The sequence below is a fragment of the Manduca sexta genome, chromosome 28 (genome assembly GCF_014839805.1).
Source record: "Manduca sexta isolate Smith_Timp_Sample1 chromosome 28, JHU_Msex_v1.0, whole genome shotgun sequence".
NCBI lineage: Eukaryota > Metazoa > Arthropoda > Insecta > Lepidoptera > Sphingidae > Manduca > Manduca sexta.
The window spans coordinates 839,178-863,227 of record NC_051142.1 but is presented as its reverse complement, the minus strand read 5'-3'; the positions used below and the strand labels follow the sequence as shown (position 1 = coordinate 863,227).

The following is a 24,050-nucleotide window of genomic DNA, read 5'->3' as shown; positions in this document are numbered from 1 at the left end:
TAATGCGTTAGTAATGTAGCGCGGCGCGGCGCGGGCGCAGCTCGCAGTAAACGTTGAACACCTTGGACGCTACAACCAGCGCGAACAACCGTTGTGTCAGCCTCCAATTAGCATATTTTAATTATTTTCCCTTCGATCATTTTACTGAATACGGCAATACATTTCTGTTGCTAGTGTTGGTTTAATATATTATATATATTTTAGAAAACCGATTGTAGCAATAAAATAATTAATTATATAATATAAGGTGTTGATATGTTTGGGATTAGTGGCGAACGAAATATTTTTTTTTGTATATAAGAAATGTGCCTTTATTTAATACATACTCTATTACATTACAATAATGAGATAGTACATATTATTTATATAATTAATGTAATCATTATACTTACAATACTTTTAATTATACGAATAAACTCTTATAATATCATTGTTTTGAATATAATTTATGGCAATAAGTCTGTATAGTGTAAGTAAATGCATTAAGCTCTTAGTTTTTGTTCCCCAAAAATTCTCACTGTGAAAAACAGGAAATCGGAAATAATAAAAACGATTAAATAAAATATTAATTATATAATGTAAAGCCATTACTCTGCATAATAAAATCGTAGTTATATTTCATGATATTTACGTTACTACATAACCCACTATAGATATTCCGTTTTACGCTAAAACATGCGGTTTCCCTTGAAATAATCCAGGCCAATCGTACATCCGCGTTGCTATTTTTGTTAGAAACACGCGCGGTTGTCGCCAATTTTTAACTATTGACGTGACTAGCCCGCGCGTAATGTTTAACCATTGTACCATAGACTCAGCAACGATTATCGATAAAGTATTTAATCGAGTTGTAAAAATAACTGTCGATTTTAGTATGTCATGTCAATCAAATAGTACATGAATAATATTACTTATCATTAAGATTTATTCTTAAATAAATTAACGTAAAATGCTCAATGGTTTTATAATTAGCAAATTTTTGCGAGCTTCGTCTTACGCCACTATAATTACAATGGTTCGTATTTATAACGGGCAAATAAATAACATTAGGTCTACATTCGAACGCGACCTCGACATTCTATTAAAACGACTGTTAAACGCACCAACCTCGGTACTTTAACACTCGATACATTTCTGATTTCATTTGTAAACGCGACAGGTGTCATAGCCCTGTAATATGCGTAGACTTGGCATAAAAACTGTTAAGGCAGAGTGGAACGCGACTCGAGTGGGTTCCGTACCAATATTAACATTTTTATTTACTTGTTTATGTTTCAAATTATGAAGGTTTATTCTGGTTTGATGTACATTATACGAGTTTAATTATTAATTTGTGCCACAATCCGGGAGTATTGCCAAATTTAAAGTTTGTAGGTCACCGGGAATTACATTGTGTTTTATGGCCACTTAAACGAATAACACAAAAGCATTTACTAATCAAATATACATTTGGTAAGATTTTTTAAACAAATACCTACGTGAAGTTTAAAATTAGTACATATTAATAGTTATATTAATTTTGACATTAATGCATCGCCTTTGCTTCAGCACGGTTTTGCTCTTTAACCTAGCGATAGGTTATCCTTTCTAGCCACACATTGATCTATGGAATAAATCCTCGTACGGTTCAGGTTATTTCGATGATTATTACCGTGAGGGCGCGTTCTTAAGCGTTTGTCGCGGTACTGTTGTCCCGTTAGGTAGAGACGCGGTCATCATCGCTTAATCGTAGCCACAGGATTACTTAGACACGTACCGACATTGTTTCGGGGAATTTTATTAAACCGTATGCATTCAATTTTAAAGCCCTTTTTGGCATACATTACGTAATTTGTATAAGGGTGATTATAAAGGGTAATAAAATATTATGCGTTGGTTTTAATAAAGAACCTACGACTTATTCAGATCTGTTTTCAACTGATATATTATTAAAGACTACGTGACCCGCCTATTGATTAAAATCTATTATACATTAATTTACATGCAAAATATTAGTAGCTCGTATCAAATGTACGGGCTTATCAAGTTACCTACAAGCTACCTTCAATGACATATTTGTTAACAAAAAACAATACCAGGAAGATATCAAATAATACATGAAAATAGATGACACGTGTCACTTGTCAGCAAGTTTTTTTTCGGATCCGGATCTAAACGAAGTAGATACCTAGCAACAATGATGGAGTTTCTCAAACTTAAAGGATTGTGTCACGTTATTTCTCATTTAGGTAATTTTTCTACCGTTTCTATTGAGTAGAATTTATGAACTTGTACAATAGATTAGTAATTGATGATGCTGAAATATTCCTCTCTTGCGAATCCACTCTTAAAATTCAGCAACACAAAAAGTTTCATTCTTACTACTCCCTGACATTCGTTTTATAGATATTTAAAGTTAGAACTCAGAAGTCAATACTTAGACGACCGATAGGCTAGCTTGCCTTCCTTTAAGGAAAAAAGACAATAGTTTCTTATTTTCTTTTAATTTGTGATAATATGTACACAACATTATGATCCATAGTTTAAACTTACACACACACAAACATCACGCTTTTATCACTGAAGAGGTGGGCAAAGGTGCAACCAGGTCACCCAGTTTTCGCTAAATGTGTTCCTTATATCCTATCTTATATCGGGCGCAAATTCCGGACTCCAGGTTAATATTGAGCAAAAACGCAAATATGTTTTCCTCGACCCAGGATTTGAACCTGAGACTTCAGAACTGTATCGTACCGCGCAAGCAATACAACTACACCACCGAAGCAATCCAAATTTTACAGCAATAAATTATGATAGGATGTTCTCTAGAAGTTTATAGCTCAATCAATAAAGAAAACAATCCTTTCGCGGGTGACTTACCGCCATTTTCAATAAACGATCCCAATCGCTGTTTTCAATCTATCTCAAAAAGGGTCCAATGAAAAACAAAGTATTTTGTGACATGCTCACAAATGAATTATTTTGATTGGTTCATTCTCAAAATCGGATTAAAGATTGAGATTAGGTTTATTTAAAGCAGCTGTAAGTTGGGAACCTCTGCCATATTGGAATGTAGCGCCATCGAAGGCATAACCGGCTGCGATTGCAAGATAAATAGTGGGTCAAAATATAATATTAATTAATCACGAGATAATGAATCATTTTATGTTGGTGTTACGTTAAGCGACAACAACCTTGTGAATATATTGCAATCGGTATAAATATCGGAGAATGGAAATTGTATAGGTTATTAGTTATTTTAGTGTAACATTAGCGAAATAAATAACTTTATACAGTGGAATGTGTTGAAAATCGATAGTTAAATGATGTTTGACCTATTGCGTAGATAATGATCTTTACCTACAGAATGTTATTGATGAATTTTGAACATAGGCATGCCTCATCTTGAACAGGTATTTAGGTTTTATGATTATGTATGTCTTAATCTTTGAGTATGAAAAAAAATGTACTTACTACTTAATTATCAAAAATTAAATTGTAATAATTCTAATGGGTAGACTCTAAGGTTTATGATAATGCATTAGTATTACATTAACACTCATATTTTTAACTAAGATTAAAATTTTTATTGCAAGCCAATTTATGAATCACAGCTAATATATTTTTTATTATTTTATTTTATTCTTTGGCAACGTAACGGTTAAACATTCAGCCACAATAATGGAGTTCGAATTTTAAATGTTAATTATAATAATATGTTTTGTTATGTTAGTAATTTCGCATTACGGAATGAACATAACGAGGGCACGCAGGACCGTTGCCCACGCCATTGGGTTTGCAAGAGCAGAGCGCGGAGGGGTGGCGGTGGGGGGTCTGTAAATGGGTCGCCGCAGCCGCATTCCGACGCGGTTGACATTCTCAGCAAAACAGACTGACAATTGTTAAAAATAAAAAAATATTACTCAAGTCTGGTAACACAGGTTAATTTTTTTCTATTGTTTTTTTTAAAACTAGCCAGTATTTTTTTTATTTGTCAATATCTTCATACTTTGCGTTTTATTTTTTTAAGCTTATTAGTAATAAAATACGAAGTAACACCAAACAATATTTTTTTCTTACAAAATACCTGAAAATGATATTCACATCTATGAAGTAAAAAACGATTAAATTGCTATTATTATAGAACCAACAAAATTAATTGGTTCAGCCATTTTTTTTTTCAGTAATTCGTACCTTTAGTTTCCTTAAGGCATTAAACGATCAATCTGCTCACAGTTCACACGAAATCAAACTTCTGAGAAATCGGTCTACAAAAAGAATTTCAAATCTTAGAAACAAAATATTTTTCCATTTTATTAAAATACTGTCCTCTGTTTAGAATAAATTGTAAGTTTTTATTATAAATTTGTCCGTTATTGAAAAGATAATAAAAACGTGAAAATATTTTTTTTCTTCTTTTATTATTACGATACGGAATTATGCTCGCAAATAATACAGCTGATCTTTTTATACAGCACATTGAGTAATTAATTAGAAACATCTAAAGCGTCACGTCCTAAATTAGTAATATCACCTGTAGCGACTTTCGGCAACCATTCTCTAAAGAAGGCCATACAGCCGTTGTGAACGTAAAAAATATCCTTCGGCTAGTACAGTGGCGCTCGATAAATGTTCACCACACCTGGGTCGGAAGAATGTGCATAGTCACACAAAATTATATCACTCAAACTATAATAAAAAAAAAAAAAAATTTTTTATTTAAAAAGGATTGACTTTGATCGCCATAGCCAAATTTTTAACGTTGTTTTTTTACTAGATTTTTTTTATTAATCTTTAATTTTACAGATGTATGTAAACCAAATATAATAAAAATACTATAACATTATTCATTCACAAAAACAATATGTTGCTGTTTCAACAATTATTAATAAAAAGAACTACGTAAAAAAAATAAGATTTATTTAACGAATATTCCCAGGACTTTTTCACTTATGGTTATTAGCGATTTGGCTGATCGGTAAACATTATCAACGCCATTGTACAGTCAGTCTCAGAAATATCCGAGCAAGTTTCCAGTATCCTAACTAATGCATCCTTACAATTATTTTGCACAAAAATAAATTACTACGTATTTTTTTTATTTTACATAAAGAAAAAACGACTCAATGAAACTGTGTAGGTATATAAATGTAATTTAAAAAAAATTAACAGCTCATCTAATTTTGTAGACGATTGTACAAGTTGAACCGGTCCAACCGTCACTATGACTGAGTTTTCCGGAGCCTAAATTAAAGCAACTTAATTGCCATCCAAAAATAGAAAAAAAATGTGTCCGGAAATTGCTACGTTGTGCGATCACGTACTTTGTTTTTGTACGGGATTTAGTGATGACAAGATAATTTATAATCGGGTTTTGGTTCATAGGTACTTTTATTATGATAAATATATTTGCATTGTCAATTTTGTTACCAACAACTGCTACTAAATTTATGAAGATTTAATTTCCATTAGCATATTTTTTGTTAGATTAAAATTATTTTAAAACTTCTAATGTTTGCTTTCAAATTACCAGTAACATTATAAAAATATTTTATAGAAGACACAATCCCAGTGTTTCAAAATCATGATCCTTCTGAAATCTAAATTAAAATAGTTATTTCGACTATAATCTCTTATAAGTTGTAGTTACAAATAATTGTAGTCAGTTTTACTAAGCACGATAAAAATATTTGAGACGCCATAATACATTATAAACTGTAAAATAAAGAACATTTTAATTTGACCTTGTTATTTGGCAATTCTTAAGGAACAGCGCACGTCAAAACAAGTCACTTGCTCGGCGCAATATTGCAATCAATGGCAGATGAGCGATGAGAAAAAGCTTTGGTCATACTGATTGGAACGTCGTTCCATTCAACGTTATTTCTGATGGATTTTCCGAACCTTGTTATAAAGAAAGGGAAAATATCTTCATAATGACGTTTCATACAGCAATGGTTACTTGAATTCCACAATACACTACATCAAACCAAAAAAGGAATGCACAACCTTTATAATAAACCTTAATTGATATAATTTCAGCAAACATTGCACAGCAACGCGCGAAACGCTCGACATCGCGCGAGTGTCGGCAACCAAAGCCTAAAACATGATACGTACCCCACATAACTGCAGCTCTCAATCGACCAGACGACGCAAAAACAGTTCGGCCGGTGAGTCAAAACCTTACGAACAAGACCTGTTCCAGACGCAGCCCTGTGACTCATTCGTAATGGATTCATAGAAGTCGAACTCGGAGCGTTGTGAAACCAAGGATGTCTCATGATTTCGGCTCGGACTCGCTCCGTGGGAACGAGCCTAATTGGTGAAAGTATCGGACGGCGCATTTTAAGAGACCTTTGTTTGTACAAGAAAGTTAATCGGTAAGGATTCATTTGTAATGCAAATGTTGAGGGTTTTTATGAAAATTTCTTAATGTACAGGTAATGGGCTTTGAAATGAATTACCTGTTAGTGGTTTTGGAAAGTACCGTTTATTTAAAACATTTTGTTGTATAAATGTAACTAAAAAGAACTGTTTTAAGTAGGCATTTTTTTGCAAAAATCATTGTAAATGTCAAAGGTGCAAGAAAGCTTTGTTATGAGACGTGATTTGTGAAACAAGTTTGAAATGCAGAACCAGTGACTGAGCCAAAAAACACTCAAAATGAAAATGATGCACGCTGAATAGGAAAAAAAGATCTGGTACAAATTGCGTAGTTCACAAATATTGCACAAACATCTCCTGTTCTAGATTATTCTTAAAACGTATTATCAAATGTTTTCTATATTTTTGCAAGGCATCGCGACATTTCATCACTATGATTCACAAGTGGATCGCTAATGTCCTTCATGACGATGACGAATAGTTCGCAGGTTGTTTTTATTTCATATTTTCATCACGTCGCTATGTTTAGTTTCCTTTATTAGTGTGTAGACGTGCTCGAAAAATTTAATACACAATAATATTATAAACAAGTATTAGTCAGCTGAGATATATTTAAAATAACATAGAAAAGTCTTGTAAATATTAATAACAATTAAGTGGTAAAGAACTAGTGTAATCTTATATTATATTTGCTTGTGTAAAGTTTGGGGACTCAAGAATGATTTTTTTAAATATATAAATATATCTAAATGTTGGTATGATGTGCACACATATATCTGGTAGTGAATGGAAGCCGAACATTGTTTTTTGCGGTCCTATGATCATTAAATCCGTTAAATGCCCGCACGCTCAGTATACACATTGGTTTTATTTAAGTTTTTTGTCAACATAAACTTTCTCATTAATTCCACTTTTATACACATAATTTTACTTAAATTTAGAATAACAATAATGACTACCAAAGTTAAGGAAGTTGTCCTTGCTAATCACCAATACACAATTCCAGTTTATTCAATAAAATTAACTAAAACATAATTGTAAAGGCCAAACGGTTATCGCTTCAGCCGACTGGCTCGGCCATGCATCCGAGCCTTTTTGCCTTTTACTTTGTTGTGTCGCAACACACGTTACGTGCCGGGGTCAGCCTGCACCGCAAGCGGATGAAATTCGTAATGTAACGCGATTACAACGTTCACCTAACTTGTGGAAATAGGGTTTTGTAAATTATTCAAATTATTTATAATTATGGTAGAGACAGTGGCGTAAGCGCTTTCCTGGACTGTGGGAATTAATATTTAAACTAATTGGTTTTATACTGTCATTAGTCAAGAGAGTAATTCCAATAATCCAATATTTTGTTATACAGTTTTCTTTTTTTAATCGTTCATAATAATATTATGATCCTCGTTTATTAGAAATACAAGTCACTATATTACATTAACAATAACTTATTAAATCAATTTTCAATTTAAAATAATTATTTATCAGATAGGTCTCTATATCGCTATTTAGAATCTGAAATGTCTGTAAGCCGTGATTTGGGACCAAAAAAAAATGTGTTTTCGCTTTTAGTGGTTTTTGAAGACATATTTTTTTGTAATTTTTTTTTCTTTTTTGTGTTCGTAAAAATCAATATACGTTGACGACATATACTGATATTACCTACCACAAAACTATGGAACTAACTATTAACGTGGACTACACGGGAAGCATGAGTTTTCAAATAAAAAAACAATCATTAAATATAATAAAAAAATACAGTCGAATTGTGAAACTGCTTTTTAGAAGTCGGTTAAAAACAATAGAACTCAGAACCACGCGTTAACGATACAAAACTAACACTTCTACAGGTGACTAGCTTACTTAAATGGCAATGGATTCTCGTAGGTAAACGATGGCATGTTCTCCAAGGCGATCAGGGTTTAGGCGCAACGAGCGTCATGTTGCCTCATCTTTGCGTACGATGCGCAACTAAACCTCGCCTATTAAAATAATTTTGCAATAATTCAACCGGATGCCGGTGTTGCTATGAAACGAATCCGGGAAAAGTCACGTTGCGATTTAGCCTTGTGCCGCGTACTGCCTCGGAAATGTTGGAAACGACAATAAACTCGTGTTGATGTGTGTCAGATAACTGAATTGTTAAGCTTTTATGTCCTTGGTATTTAAAATTACTAATTTTGTAACATTGAAATAAAAAAATAAAAAATTACGACGCATAAACCTAAAGTTCTATTGATAAAATATATCACATATTCATGACTTGTTGCAAAGTTTTAAAAACATTCACAAGCCACTGTCTGTCGAATACCCGAATAAATCAACAATATCCTGTAATGGAATAATAACTAAACAATCTCTTTAGATTGGTGTAAACTGCTTTGTCTCTCATTTCAATTCCCCTAAGCAAAAATAGTAGAGTTGATATGACATTAATGATCACTTATTTGAGGTGTCGCTGTGTTGTTATCTATACTATATAAAGCTGAAGAGTGTTTTAAAGCGCAAATCTTAGGAAGTATTAAAGCGATTTTGAAACATTTTTCACTAAAGGAACCTAACAACAAACAAGCATTTTACTCTTGAGTGCTACAGGATACTTTTTATTCCGTGAAAATAAAACGCGGGACTTTCATTGCGGACAAACTTTTTGAAGCACGCGGAGCTGCGAGCATAAACTTTTACAATATACAGACTAGCGATTACCTTAGTGCAAGAGCGTCGCCACTCGATGGCCCAGGGGGGGGGGTCTTGGTGATATGGAGAATGAGAATAGTATGAATTATGAATTGTAGGTAAAGTCGAGAGCACATGTTCCTCCACCACTCTCCCTCTCCCACTTTAACAATAACATAGAGCAGAGCATAATTGAGCGTACGGAATATTAGGAATGGAATTGGTGAATTCATTCGAGTTTTAGAACCTCTAGGGGAGGCAGGTGCACCTCCCTGCCCCCCCTTGACGACGCTGTTACCCTAGTGCATTCAAAATCGACTATTCGTAATTACAGGGTTCCTGTGCTTAACTTCCCGATATTTAACCTCCTCGAAATGAAAAATAAAATAAATTAAAATGTCATTAATTTAATTACAATGAAATATTCAAGTATTGAGTACAATACGCAACCCATGTATAAGGAAGTATTCTTGTTCATATTATGCAATACATAAATTGTGACCCGCAAAGTCGGTGCATTTCGTACACTTAAATTTTTATAATGAAATTCTAGGTTTCAGTTTACCTACTTAGTCATTTTAGTATTTTAACGAGCTCTATATTTATTAATGAAACATGTTGGTATCTGCTATGCATACAAACAAAAGTGATTTTATAAGATACTAGCTTTTGCTCGCGGCTTCGCCCGCGTGAAGGTGTTTTCCAGGATAAAATTCCACTGTTTGATAAAAGTCTTGCTACATATTTTCCCGGTACTTATAGGTTCAAACTAATTTTATCCCCAATCTATAATTTCAGTTCAATCAGTCGAAAATCTAAGAACATTTATACAAACTTTCATCCCCTATTTTATCCCCTTAAGGGTAGAATTTATCAAAATCCTTTCTTAGGGGATGCCTACGTCATAGTAGCTTTATGCATGTAAAGTCTTAGCCCGATCCGTCCAATGGTTTGGGCTGTTCCTTGATATATCACTGTCAGTCACCTTTGAGTTATATATTATATTAACAACTGAAGTTAGCTAAAATTGAGTTTCTCGAAGCCGACCACTATTTATGTACTATGTATTTTGAGACTATGCAATTTTGTCGCGTTCGCGATTCACTTTGACTTTGTTGAGTTTCAGAACGCGATATTAGATCCTCCAACGCGCACGCGAATTTGAACTTTATGCAGCGGTAATAAATTACAAATTGACTCTCCATTTTATTTAGAAAACGTTTGTATGGGAAATAGAAAAATGCTGTTTTGAGGATTTTCCCGGCAATTATTCGAATTTTTCTCACCTTTTAAAACTTCCCTAGACCTCCACGAATAATTCAAGACCAAGATAAGATAAATCCGTTCAGCCGTTCTCGAGTTTTAGCGAGACTAACGAACAGCAATTCATTTTTATATATATAGATGAAACAAATTGCAGTAATATTTCTCTAAGTATTTTTGATGACACACAAAGGTTTGTTCGGTATATAATTTTTATTTTTAAGTAATTTCCTTTAATTAACTGTACTTTCGTATTTAACATTTCATCAAATAGGATGAATTTCGGATAAATTTTATCAAACATAATAAAAAGCGTAAACAAAATTAAAAATGGCTACTTCATGAAATAACAGTCAGATGTGAGGTATCACATAACTGGGAACGTATCGCATGATCGATATCTGTGCCGCGGGCGGGAACCGTGTCACATCACTACCGCTAGGGTCGCACTCCACTACGCATGGGATCCAATCGTGAGACCGTTCCATCGATAATCTTCAGGTATCGATTAAGTAGGCTTTCTAATAACTATGTAGAATATAATGTTGTTATTAGGTGTACCTTGATAGCAACCACTATATAATTATATTATGTTGGAATATCTCTGCGAGTGCAAAATAATCAATACAATTTGTGCTGATATTTTTGTCGTTTTCCATAGTAATTGTTACTCTATAGTTGCCAGCGGTGAAGTATGAAATTTTTCGAAGAGAAACGGACAGAAAATACAGGTAACAGATCTAATTATAATTGCATTTAAACACACTATGCTATAAATATGAATTATCTATTTGTTAATAAATTTATTTATTGCAATATTTTGCTTACATAGATTATAAAAGGAAAGCCGGTAAGAATCTCTTCGCCACTGATAGTTACTATCTATTTTAAGTCAAACAGCTTCTTCCTAGTAGCTTACCATTTTAGTAAATATGAGTATAAATATATTACTCATTTTAATCTATGGTTAAATAAACTAATCGGCGATCGTGCAGTTCATCGCGATCGCCCTAAATGAGCCGTCGCAACTATTCCGGAACATTCGTGACTCCGAAAACAGGTTAGCGATAATACTGGTAGTAATGTACGGTACAATAATTAAGCAAAACAATTTTAAACTTTATTCACTTGTGATAAGCAGTCACATAGATATTATATTGTCCGAAATAGCATACAGAAAATTATGAAGTTTTTATATTTATGTAATGCGGCGATAGCCTAGTTGGTTGTAGAATGGATTGCCGAGACGAATGTCCGCAGGTTCAAAAACCCAAGGGTACACTTCTGCCTTATCAAAAAAAATATGTGTAATTCTTTGTAAATGATCGCTTGCTTTAACGGTGAAAGAAAACATCGTGAGGAAACTTGCATACCTGAAAAGTTCTGTATAGGAATTTTGAGAATGTCTAGTAATCCGCACTAATCCAGCGTAGTGGACTAAGGCCTAATCCCTCTGAGTAGTAGAGGAGACCCGTGCAGCAGTTGGACAGTATATAATACAGGGCTGATATTATATTGATGTGGAGAACTGAGCGTGTAAATTGGATCCTAATATGTGATATAGTTCCACTTATAGCCCATGCCAATGTGATTTCTGGCTTACAGGGTAATGATACGCGGTCAGAATAATTCCTTATAGTCCTATTGCAATACCAGGATGAATAAAGAAACAGCTTCAGACTCATTTTTGTTACTATAATCTTTATAACTGTATATATTCGTGTAGTATATTCTATTTCTTATCGTATCTAATTTTTCATTTTTTTTACGTACGCCCTAAACTGCCCTTTCCACTATTTTTATCATCTCCATCCAGTGGTTGTCTGGTAGAGATCGCCTCCAGCGATAAGACCGCCATTTGTACCACCGATGTTTTAATCATTTCCACCGTCTGTATACAAATTTGTCTTGTTTCTCAACTTTAACAACTACAACTATTAAGTTTTAATTAAATAAATAAAAAATATATAATCTCCATATATCATTTAACAACACAATCAATGTGGACAACTCTTTGGCAGTGTCAAATGACAGTACAGACGCATTGTTATATTTCTTAAATATTACCACAATATTACTCGGAAGTTCGACCACCGACTGAGGTGCAAAGTCAAAATTTTAATAACAATGCTTTTGTATAACCTTGCAGTTACAAATATATGCGTAGTTTATGTTCCTTGTGTAGTATAATTTTATTCCTCACTTCTGCGTAAAGACGCATTATCCTTAGCCTTGTCTAGGTCTTCAATGTAACCAATAACTACAACATTGCTTTATTTCCGTCTTAAGAAAAAAAATAGCAATTCCTATATATTTGTCACTAATGTGTGCGACTTCGAATATTAGCGTGTACAAAAAATATTTTCATACAAAAATGTCACTCAAATTGCCTACTTTCCCGTCTTTTCCCGTTGAATTTACATAATTAGTCTGATACAAACCTTGTCCTGATAAAAAGGAACACAAAAGAATCAGTCAAGCATGTCAAGTCTTTCTCAAGTAATGCTCTTACTTACATGTAGCAACTGATTTTATTTAAACGTAGTACTTAGAATCATGTTATAACATTTCTTCTAGCTATACACTTGAATTTTACAAGCTTTGTGGGTATTCATGGGCGGGGACCACACACTAACAGGTGATTCATCTACTCGTTTGTCTGCATTTTATAAAGAATATTATAAGCGTTATTTATAATGGCATTAAAATTAAATAATATAATTTATTTCGAATCAATAAAATGTTCAAGATCATTTCATCATCATCAGCCGCAAGATGTCCACTGCTGAACATGGGTCTCCCCCAAAGATTAGATTTAGATTTTTACTCTACCACCAGTTCTCTCTCTAAGAAACTCATATCTATTAGTACTATTTATTCATACAATTTAATAATTAAGGCGATACCTCAAGGTCCATTTTCATACATTTTGTTTCGGCTTTAATCTGGGTAACTAAACAAGTATTGGCAAGTAAAGAATTTAAATTCACGTCTAGTTAGTGATTAGTTCTCGTAGTTGAAAGAAAAACGTAAAAATAATTAATAATCATGGATATTTCTGCCTTTAAAATTTCGTCATATTAAATTTTAAAGGCCGAAATATCCATGATGGACAAAAGGTTCCTAATGCTCAATATAACTAATCATTTATCAGTGTAAACAGAAATATGATTTATCCATTCGTACTTATAAAAAAATTCGCAAACCTATGCTTATTCAAAACACAACGTTACTCGATCAGCTGTAAGTCAAAACCCGCCATCTTGCCTTTCAATAAGGTTTAAACTAGGAAATCGGTGATGTTTTGACAGCTATTTAAGCATTTCTTAACCACCTCTTAACGCTAAAACAAGTTTATAAGTAAGACTGATCTTTACTATATCTTTGATAACTACATTATAGTTGACTGTCATTAAAAACAAAGCTACTTTGTCGTATACTGACATAGATTACAACTGATTTTGATTACTTATTTTTGTTGTAGTGTTTATTGTAGGCAAACCGACGATCGACGACGATGAAAGCGGCGATAGCCTAGTTGGTGTGGAACGGACTGCCAAGACGAATGTCCTCAGGTTCAAATCCCAAGGGCACACACCTCTGACTTTTCTAAAATCATATGTGTATTCTTTGTGGATTTATCGTTCGCTTTCACGGTGAAGGAAAACATCGTGAGGAAACCTGCACATCTGAGAAGTTCCCTATAGGAATTTCGAAGGTGTGTGAAGTCTACCAATCCGCATTAGGCCAGCGTGGTGGACAAAGGCCTAATCCCTCTCAGTAGTAGAGGAGGCCCGTGCTCAGCAGTGGGCAAGTATATAATACAGGGCTGATATTATTATTATTAAACCGACGATCAAAGCCTAGTCCACGCTAAAACCCCGCAGATACAAACAACTTCATCAAACCGCTTTGTTTGTTGGCTTTCTAAGCTCTAACAGGTACGATGAGGTTACAAACTTGTTTTCCACCCATAAACACGAGAGTTTATGTGCGCGCCGCTTCCGTGATCAGTAAACGTCTCAACAATATGTTAATTCACCCAATTTACTTGCTTAGTGTGTCTCTTTACATTCAAATATTAATTGGATATTAAATATGCGTAAGTAGATGTAAATAGCTGTCTTCGTTTTGTCTTGATTTTATGTAATGGTTGCGTATGTGTACCGCATGTTAGACATTGAAATAAAACTATTTATGGATTTTATAGCGGTTATTTATGTTATTAATTTGTTCCGATGTTTCGAAGACCTTCATGGTCATGGGCGGATCATGAAAATTGTTCCTCTTTAGTTACCTGACGTAAAAAAGGGAATGAAAATCAGTCAGGATATGGTTCCTCCTTTACCTCTCCTAACCTCATATTTTATATTACCAGTTACCACTAGAATAAAATAAATCTATGAACCCAGAGGCATAATTTTATAATTACCTTTGTTTAGTCGATAAGCAAGTCCAGACGCAGTTACAAATCAAGAACGGTTTGCAACATTACTAGTTCAATTTGTACTCCTAATTTTAATAATACTACGTTCTGTGTCACCAAAGAATAAGACGGTCAGTGGTAAATAAAAAAAAAAAAGTAGATACCTACGAAATATAATATTATTTATGAAAACCAATGGCGAAGGGTCAATATAACTCGATTCCTACCGGCTTCCTTTTCGTATTTTATGTCAAATGTAATTATTATTAACACAATGTTCAGATCGCATTTATGCATATTAGTACATATGTATATGTTACATAGTTACCTTTCGGAAAACCACCCTTCCCTGCTGATGAACTCAAGTTTCAAATCTCGTTCTAATCTTATTATGTAATAGACTTCTTGCCGTCTCACCGAACTATGAGAGTGAAGGAACAGAGAGTGCACCTGTGTTTTGCGCCCACACTTGTGCTTTATAATATGTCTTGCGTACCTGGCTCATCTTCGTTGGGATTGGCCGTCGTGGTCGAAATTCGACTAGGAGTTATGTAATAAACTTAGAATTCGGTTAGTAAGTGACAAAACCACAAATGAAAACAGTGATACACAATGAGTATTTTTACAGGGACGCGTGCGAGGTTATTATATCTTAATTTCCATACAGGTACGCGCAAGCCGCCACCTATCAAGGCTACTTATGCGTACAGTCACCGACAGATCTTTCAAACGGCACGCAAAAGAATTCCTTACCCGCGTACTGCGACATACGTAACTTTATGCAATACGCATGTACGATTCTTTAAACAAAGGAGTTCTAACCCCGATGACGTCATGATTGTATCGGAAATATTTCGACGAATTAAAAAGGTAAAATAAAAACATAGGGCTGCGGATTTAACTTATTGGTATGTATGAATAGTCGATATTTTTAACTTGCATACCTATGGTTTTGTCAAAAAATGAAAGGAAACTTAAATAGTATAATAATCTTAATATCAAAATAATATTCACCAACTAATCATATCGGCATTTAATCACCTTGATTATTAAAAGTAAAATAATTAATAATCATGGATATTTCGGCCTTTAAAATTTCGTCATATTAAATTTTACCTTAATTTAGCCTTTAAAATTTAATATGACGAAATTTTAAAGGCCGAAATATCCATGATTATTAATTATTTTTACGTTTAACTGCGACTAACTAAAATTTACTGCGATACTTGTTTAGTTACCCAGATTAAAGGTGAAACAAAATGTATGAAAATGGACCTTGAGGTATCGCCTTAATATCAAAATAATATTCACCAACTAATCATTATTTCATTTTAACACACCTGCGCTCATTGCAATCGTATTAACGAAAACGACCAATTAAATGAAAAAATAAATAGAGAATTTTAAAACCCAAAATGGAACATACCAAAAAATTCAAATATCGAACGACACAAAGGCGTGTCTAATCCAATTCCATAGATAAGGTGCTAAATGAAAATGGTTGGTTGGTCGGTATAGACAGCGCTCGACGAAGGTCCATGCTCCCTCGGCAGACGCGCGCTGACTCACTCGGCCGCACGCTTCCGCCTGATAGCAAGGTCACCGGCCGCGACGCACACCACGGCGCGCACTCACACAGCCACACGTGAAAGCAGTGAGAGTATAGTCGCGCTCAACGCGTTTTATTTGAACAGTTTATGCTGAACCCGACCTTTGCCCGCCGATAAATGGCATTTCGTTAACAAACAGTAAAGTTAAATGCACTTAACAACTGCTGGAATGAACTTTAAATGCATGAATCGTTTATCATGTTCATTGTCATGATAAACATTTAGAGCATTGTTTTGTTAGTTTAACAGTATCTGCACCTGCAACAGCCTAATACTAATAATAAAACACAAGAAATTATGAATTTGAATGACCTTACCTATTAAGTACATTTACTATTATTTATACATTATCAAAAACAGTTGTTTGTATCACGAAATTTTGCATCACAGTAGATATTTAATTATAATACAAACACGGTCAAAATAAAACATGCTTAAATTGAATTTAACATTGAATTTAACAGGAAGTCTGTTATTGCAATTATTATGTAGGCACATAATATTTAAATTGTCAGCGATCAATTGAAACAGGACAATGCGATTTACATTTCAGTTTTATAAAGCCATTTGTGTGTCCTAATTTCGTCATCAATCAATTTATACTTAGTTATATACAGTGATATTTTACAAAGCACACAAATTAACCAAAGCATCATCTGTCCATCGCATCTACACTTCGAACAACAGATGAAATCAGCATTTGAGACGATTCCATCATGACGGAAAACTTCAATAAACTTGTCTATACCGATAAATATAACTAAGTACTAAACAAAAGAAACAGACTCAATAATCTGAATACTTCATTAAATGTCAAAATTGGCGCCACTAGTATAGATTCGATTTCCTGCTTTCAAATGTAAAATTCGCCAATAGCCTCGTCTACACAGTAAAAATTTATGAATCGGGTCGACAACTTGGCACAAAGTCAATAACATTTCGATCTAACTGTAAAGTTAGGGGCTAATTACAGCAGTTTGACTATTAATCAATTCCATTCGACTAAGAACAAACAATGGCAGCCAAGTTCCGATTTCAACACTCATTTTGCAATTAAACAACGAATGTCGGAGAACTGACTTTATAGATAATCCCATTATTTGTTATTCGTATCATAAATCAGTGTTTAGATTCCGGTTATTTGTTTATTTCAAACTGACTGAATTCATAGGTAATTCATATAATTGCAGTGTTCGAAGACAACGCAAAATATCTTAAAAAACTAGTATGGCGCACAACTTAATTTGAAAAAAACAACTTCTAAATCTATTCAATAAAATGGCGGAATATTTTAACGCGAACAAATCCGTGATTTACGAGCAGACTATGACGCATGAACAAATTAATTCGAGAGCAAAACATTTTCGAGCTCTATTATTATTTGTCTCGAAGTTGTGAAACCACTTCCTCTGAAATGTATGGTTGCGAAGTTATTTTAATGAAGTGTAAATCTAACTGCACATATATTTACTTTAAACATGACACCGGTACAATTACCACCCACAGACAGCATGACGAAAGTGCAGGCGTGTCTGCATTCAAGGTGGAACCACTTTTGTAACACCATGTGGCATTTCCTGGCGTAAAAGTTAACGTTGTCGATTCTATCGTAGTGTTACTTAACCTTTTCTATAATGTCAAATTAAAAAATAGTAAACAAAAGAACGAACAAATGACTGTCTGTCTGAATGCCTTATGTAAAATGTACGACAGCGTAGGCATTCCCAGAATGACAAATACAAAATATTCACCATGTTCCAAAGCTGACCAGTAAAATCCAGTGTACGTGTGATGTGGGTTCGGTTGTAGAAGCTCACCAACAACCGTAGGACAGATCTATGATGAATCAACGGCCTACTTAGACAACGGTTCTTCACATAGTTACACACAAAGTAGTCACTGTTGAAGGAAAATTCGGAACTATTCGGATCGGTTATATTGCTACTACCTGTTATTGTTAAAAACTTCAGTCAATGTTCAATTATTTTCTATTTTAATTTTAAAATTACTATGAGAATCATATTTAATAAAAAAAAACACGGCCACAGGCACTCATATTTTTTTCCAGACAAAAAAAAAGAAATTTTATCTATTGAGATCATACAAAAGCTAACCGTGTGACGTTTCTATTTTTATCCATGTAGAAAATTTTCCTTAAAGTTGTAGCCGTGTAATTTAAAAACACAACATAATTAACATGGCCGTCTAACCGGCACGAACAAACGAGTGTGATATATAAATATGCAAGTTTTGGCCGATCGAATACGATATAGTTTGTAGGTATGTACGATATCGTGAGGCCCCGATGTTAAGTGGCTTTCGTAGATCACGAATCATGACGCGAGGTCGCCTGTTGATACAGATGGTACACAATGCGATGCAGTTATTTCGATACCAATTTATACGTGTCCACAAGGCCATCGGAGTGTTAATAAAAAGTCGTTCTCTTTCCGTAGACGAAACAACGATAAAATGTATGCGAATCCTGAAGAAATGCATGTCGGAACACGAAATGCGCTATAAAATTCGTCATTTCAAGTATTTTTATTAGCGCCAGACAGTGGAAAATCTTGGCGTTTCAATAAAATCTTTCATGTCCGCGCGGAGGCGACAGATTTACAAAATAATACTTCTATTCTCCACAAACCGTGCGCCAAACGTGAGACGGCATTCGACAAAGTGATCGTAAATTGGTACGCTGATGTTTATCAGAGTATATTATTAAATAAAATATCATCGGTGTTACTAAACTTCAAAGTAATTATTCAAATTGTTATAATAGTTTATTACAAACATTAAAGCTTCTAGAATTCGACCTTCCTTTTTACGTAAACGTCTATTAGAGCTCCTAATTTAGCATGTTTTATAAAGATCACCCGGTTATCCGGTTCCAAAAGGCCGGCATAATTTTATCGACTGCCAAGGGGTAATCATCTCTCATCAATCGACATTCTATTGGGCCCCACATCACTTACCATAAGGTGCTGTGGGTTAAATTTGCTGTGTAAGTATACAAAAAGCAATATCAATGACAACATCAAATCATTGTTGAATTCAACTTGTAATATATCGCTATAAACACAAAAATATATTGGAAATGTAGCGATATAATGAATCACTGAGCTTGTCCGATCGCTTCGATTAGATAAACACTTCATACGGTGCGAATTACAGCACAAAATACGATTAAGTGTTTTTTTATGTTTGCCAAAGATAGAAATGGGAAATCTAGGACATCGACAATGACTAAGAAAGTAATGTTGACTAAAAGCGTTGGGTGATATGTTAAGAATGCGTAGGAACTTTCACATACAATTATTCGTTATGAGTGTATATTATGAAATATGGATGATTGACTTAATTATCGAAGTCCTTGGATCATGCTGTATGAGCTAATATTTTGTTTCAGGTTCCCGTAAATACTTAAAGATAAAACCCAACCTTGGGACTGTCATAGTTTACTTATAGAGGTTCGTTTGTGAATCATCGACTACAAATAAATAAATATAGTACATTTCACTTTTTGTAGCAGCAAGTAAAGTGGCGGGTTATGATCTACCATCTTAAACGAGTAAACTATCTTCTGTGTAGCGCTTCCACTTACTGGCACGTGGCTACATCAACATCTTCAAGAATCTAGAGCTATGATAATCTGACTTGCCGGTGGATCGCCTTGCTTAAATGCTTTAATAGTAAAACTAATGAATTATGAAATCTTATGTAAGTCAAACAGCATCCAAGTTCGAGCTCAGTTCGAAATTATTTTTGAATTATAAATTTATTGGATTGTAGGTACTATGTATGTATATATGTATTATAGTACAATGGGGCTTATGCGTAAAAGTCACTAGATTAAATAAACAAAAAAAAACACTAATCACAAGAGGTTGGGGAAAGCCTTTGCGCACCATTGGATCATCATGATGTTTATATATCAATAAAAGCTTAGCTAATTTTCCAATAACTTAAAGAAAAGACTGGACACGTTCTGCAAATTGATATAAACGTGTGATTTAAAATCCAGTTCCCAGTTTCAATGTTTAAAGCCCCGTACAAATAACGGATAAACTTGTCCTTTATCGTTAATTTATTTAAATCGTGGTAATCTTAAAGTTCTAATCAATATAATTGACGATTTTTGGCAGGTTTCTTTGCCAAATTTACAAAATTAACCTGTGAAAATGTTATTAAAATAATCTATACTAAGATTACCTATATATATAAATGCGATAATTGAATGATTGTTACTTAAGCATAACAGAATGGCTGAACGGAGCTGGATGAAATTAGGTACAGAGATAGACAGTCTGGAATAGTACGTAGGGTACTTTTTCCAGGAAAATATATAGCGGGACTTTTATAAAAAGGTATTCCGGATAAAATTGGGCTATATCCTTCTTAGGGGGTTTAAGCTATCATTATACCAAATTTCATCGACCACTTTTTGGTAGTTTTTGAGTTTATCGCCGTCAAACAGATGGGACGAGGAACTTCGCTTTGTATGTAAGCATGTAGGAAAACACAAAAGTATGTATGTCTGTTAAGTTTTCACGGCCAAACGACCAACGGATTTTATTAAAAATTAACATGTAATTTAATCATAAAGAAGGACAAAGACTATTTTTATCCCAAAAAAGTATATAGCAGGACTTTTAACAAGAAAATTTTTCACACGGGCGGAACCGCGAGAACAAGCTAGTATCTTCTAAGCAGTAGCGCCAGCGCATTCAAAGGTACACCAGCTTATGCTAATACAAATAGCTGTAACATAAATAGAATTTTAAGCTGCACAAATCTATTAATAAAAGCTGCCATATTCACTCGTATATTATGATAATCGCATACCAAATCGCGTCTATATATCAACATATATAATATAGTACGTATACCGTTATGTGGCACCGTCTGCGCATGAGACAATGTGATTTCAAAATAGACTCCAGTAGGTACGTTGGAACACTTGTTGAACGGATAGTTGGACAAAAAAAACTTATTTTAATGTTGCCAGTTTTTGTTGATTATAATTTAAATTATCGTTCATTATATACTTATTAATATATCGTTATCCGGAATTGGACCGCCATTAAATTATGTAACCAATCCAACGCCGAAAGAATTAGTCTAATCATTTCTGCGGTTTTGGCCATTTTGGTTTAAAAGGGAATAATGTCCTGGGTATATTATTGAATATTATTGTCATCTATTGCATGTTTTAAGTCTTGTAGTGTTCGTGGAGTGACTGTGAAATTTTCGGTTTATTCCTAGAAACAGAAACTGTAATATTACAATATTTAAGTTACAGCGATAGGCACCCTAAGTACTTATAGAGAGTGAAAAAAAATGTCACAGTTTTGGTCAATATTTCTTTCAAAAAGGCCATTGTAAGCTCCGGTTACTGACAATGGTATTTCTATGGACAAAACCATAGATTAATAAATATTTTAATTATTAACGTTATGCTTAGGTATTTGTTTTTATAAAATACATAACCTAACCGTGTGAGAGATATAAAAAAAATGTATTGTACCATTAATACAAATAAAGAAAATAGACAGGTATTATTATACTATGAATAGTCTTGTTACATCTTTGTTTTTTTTCAAAATGTGTTCTTTTAGAAATAAAGACAATTTAAATGTTTACCCAAAAAACCTTAATACATATAATAAAACGAAATAAATATAAGTAACATAACAGTAATAAGTAGGTATAAACATTCCGAAACCCGGATAAGACAAAATGATAATAATGTGGAAATAAAATTTCTTGTATTATAATATGTATGCTGTTATGTAAGTTGGATTTTAGTTCGTGGAGAGTTTCATGTTAACTGTGTAACCATTTAAAACGCTAACATATCATGTTCATGTTTTTTTTTTTGTGCTTTTTGTTTCGCTTGAAAACGTAATAGTCACATATGAATGTTCACCTTGGTTTAAATTCAGACCTTGATCCGTACGTTTCGAAATTCCTATAATCAACAGTGTTTTTTCCTTTTATTAAGCAATGTTAACCTGTTTAATTCTAACTCCGACGGACATTAATATGACAATATTAATATATTTTTTATTAATCTAAATTTTTTTCCTATTGGAATGTAATAATTAAAATAATTATGCATGTTGAACGGGTGAAAACACTTTTGTGCACGATTGTGTGTACAAACAAACAGTGGTTCAGGGAAGGCGGCGCGAGGGCGCGTGAGGGCGCGCGAGGGACGGGGGTGTAGCACCCTTCGCGTCACGTGACCAGCGACCTTCAGCCGGCGCACCGACCTTGAGCGCCGCTCGCCCCGCGCGCGGGTCAGAGGTGAATGCACGCTGCCCGCGCCCCGCGCACACCGCCCCGCGCGCCCCCATCGCACCTCGCCACCATGCCGCCCCAACTATATTGAATGCTACTCACCACGATCCTAATTTCGAAGTCGCTCCATCGCTCTCAGTAGCCGGCACCACTCTCCGAGTCTCCGGCACCCACCCGCCGCGAACAGGTACCACCACGATGCGGCACACCTTTCCCATAAAATACAACCGACAAGTTTATTGACATCGAGTCTCACCAACGATTGCGCAAATTAACTATCCTTCGTAGGTTTCAACACATACAATGTCTTCGTTCGAATTGGAACACACTTTTCGTTACTTATTAAATAGTCTGTTCACTGAAAAATCTCTAAAACAAGTAAAACATTGAACACAACGCACAAACGCAAGCGATCGTCACACAACGTCCTCTCACCTCCGCAAAACAAAGCGGAATAAGTTGTGTTGTGCCGCTCAGGCGAATGAACATGACATCTCGCGACTCACGGCCGCCAAAACAAAGGTAAATTCGTCGACACTTAGCATGACACCTAGCGGTTATCAACTTTAACGTTTCAAAATTATTTCTGCAAGTTTGCGTTTTACAATAGAGGGCTCTGATCATAAATAATTAATATTTAGGCGATATTATGACGCGCAGCACTATGCAATATTTTATTCTTACTATTTTAAAACGCTAGTTACTTGTACATAATATACATAAGTAAATCAATGATATTGAGTACCTAAGTAGTATGGAACACAATAAAAGGTACAGTCCGATTAAAACTTCTTGGCGCATTTGAACATCATACGTACGTTTCGATGCCCATAACTTGATATTATGTGCGAGACGCGTGTTTGTCTACATCCGAACTGTATATTCTATAGCCTATTCGCTTTTCCTAATTTTTCATTGATTGTAGTTGTACGTATAAATCTTAGAGCTAATATTTTTTCCGATTGTAGTCTGGCTACCGAGTCTGCACAATGTTTTTATATTCAACATTGACGAAATCATTTTAAACCGTATAGGCAATAAATATAAAAGAAAAAATACAGCCAAGCTTAATAGTTTAAATATATTATTATTATTATTTCAGTATGGTCAATTCTCTTTATTTTAAAGGTATTTTTTTTACATTTTTACATATACATTTTTAAAAAAACATGCATATAAAAAATGTATGACTCTCCGATGGCGAAGCGCAAGACCCAGGCCACCGGCGGTTAGGGATTCAAAGTGAGGAATCGCCTCACAATGCGCGCCGTGTCCAGCAATACTGCCTTCTGCATCTGGCCTCCGACCCAACGGCCAATTGAGAGCTTCCGAAGATGTTGGTCGAGGCTCTTTGGTATCAATCCATGCGCAGAAACGACAATCGGAACAATAATTGTAGAGTCCAC

At 34.3% G+C, this 24,050-nt stretch overlaps 1 protein-coding gene across 2 annotated transcripts in view; it reads right to left on the bottom strand.

Annotated features, from left to right (window-relative positions):
• Nucleotides 1–23,144, bottom strand: part of LOC115452202 (nuclear hormone receptor FTZ-F1 beta-like) — a 68,106-nt gene extending 44,962 nt beyond the window's left edge. For both annotated transcript variants that reach the window (XM_037444667.1, XM_037444668.1), the window contains exon 1: nt 22,747–23,144. The gene's annotated coding sequence lies outside the window, so the exon portion shown is untranslated. The remainder of the gene's footprint in view (nt 1–22,746) is intronic.
• Nucleotides 23,145–24,050: the final 906 nt, after the last annotated feature.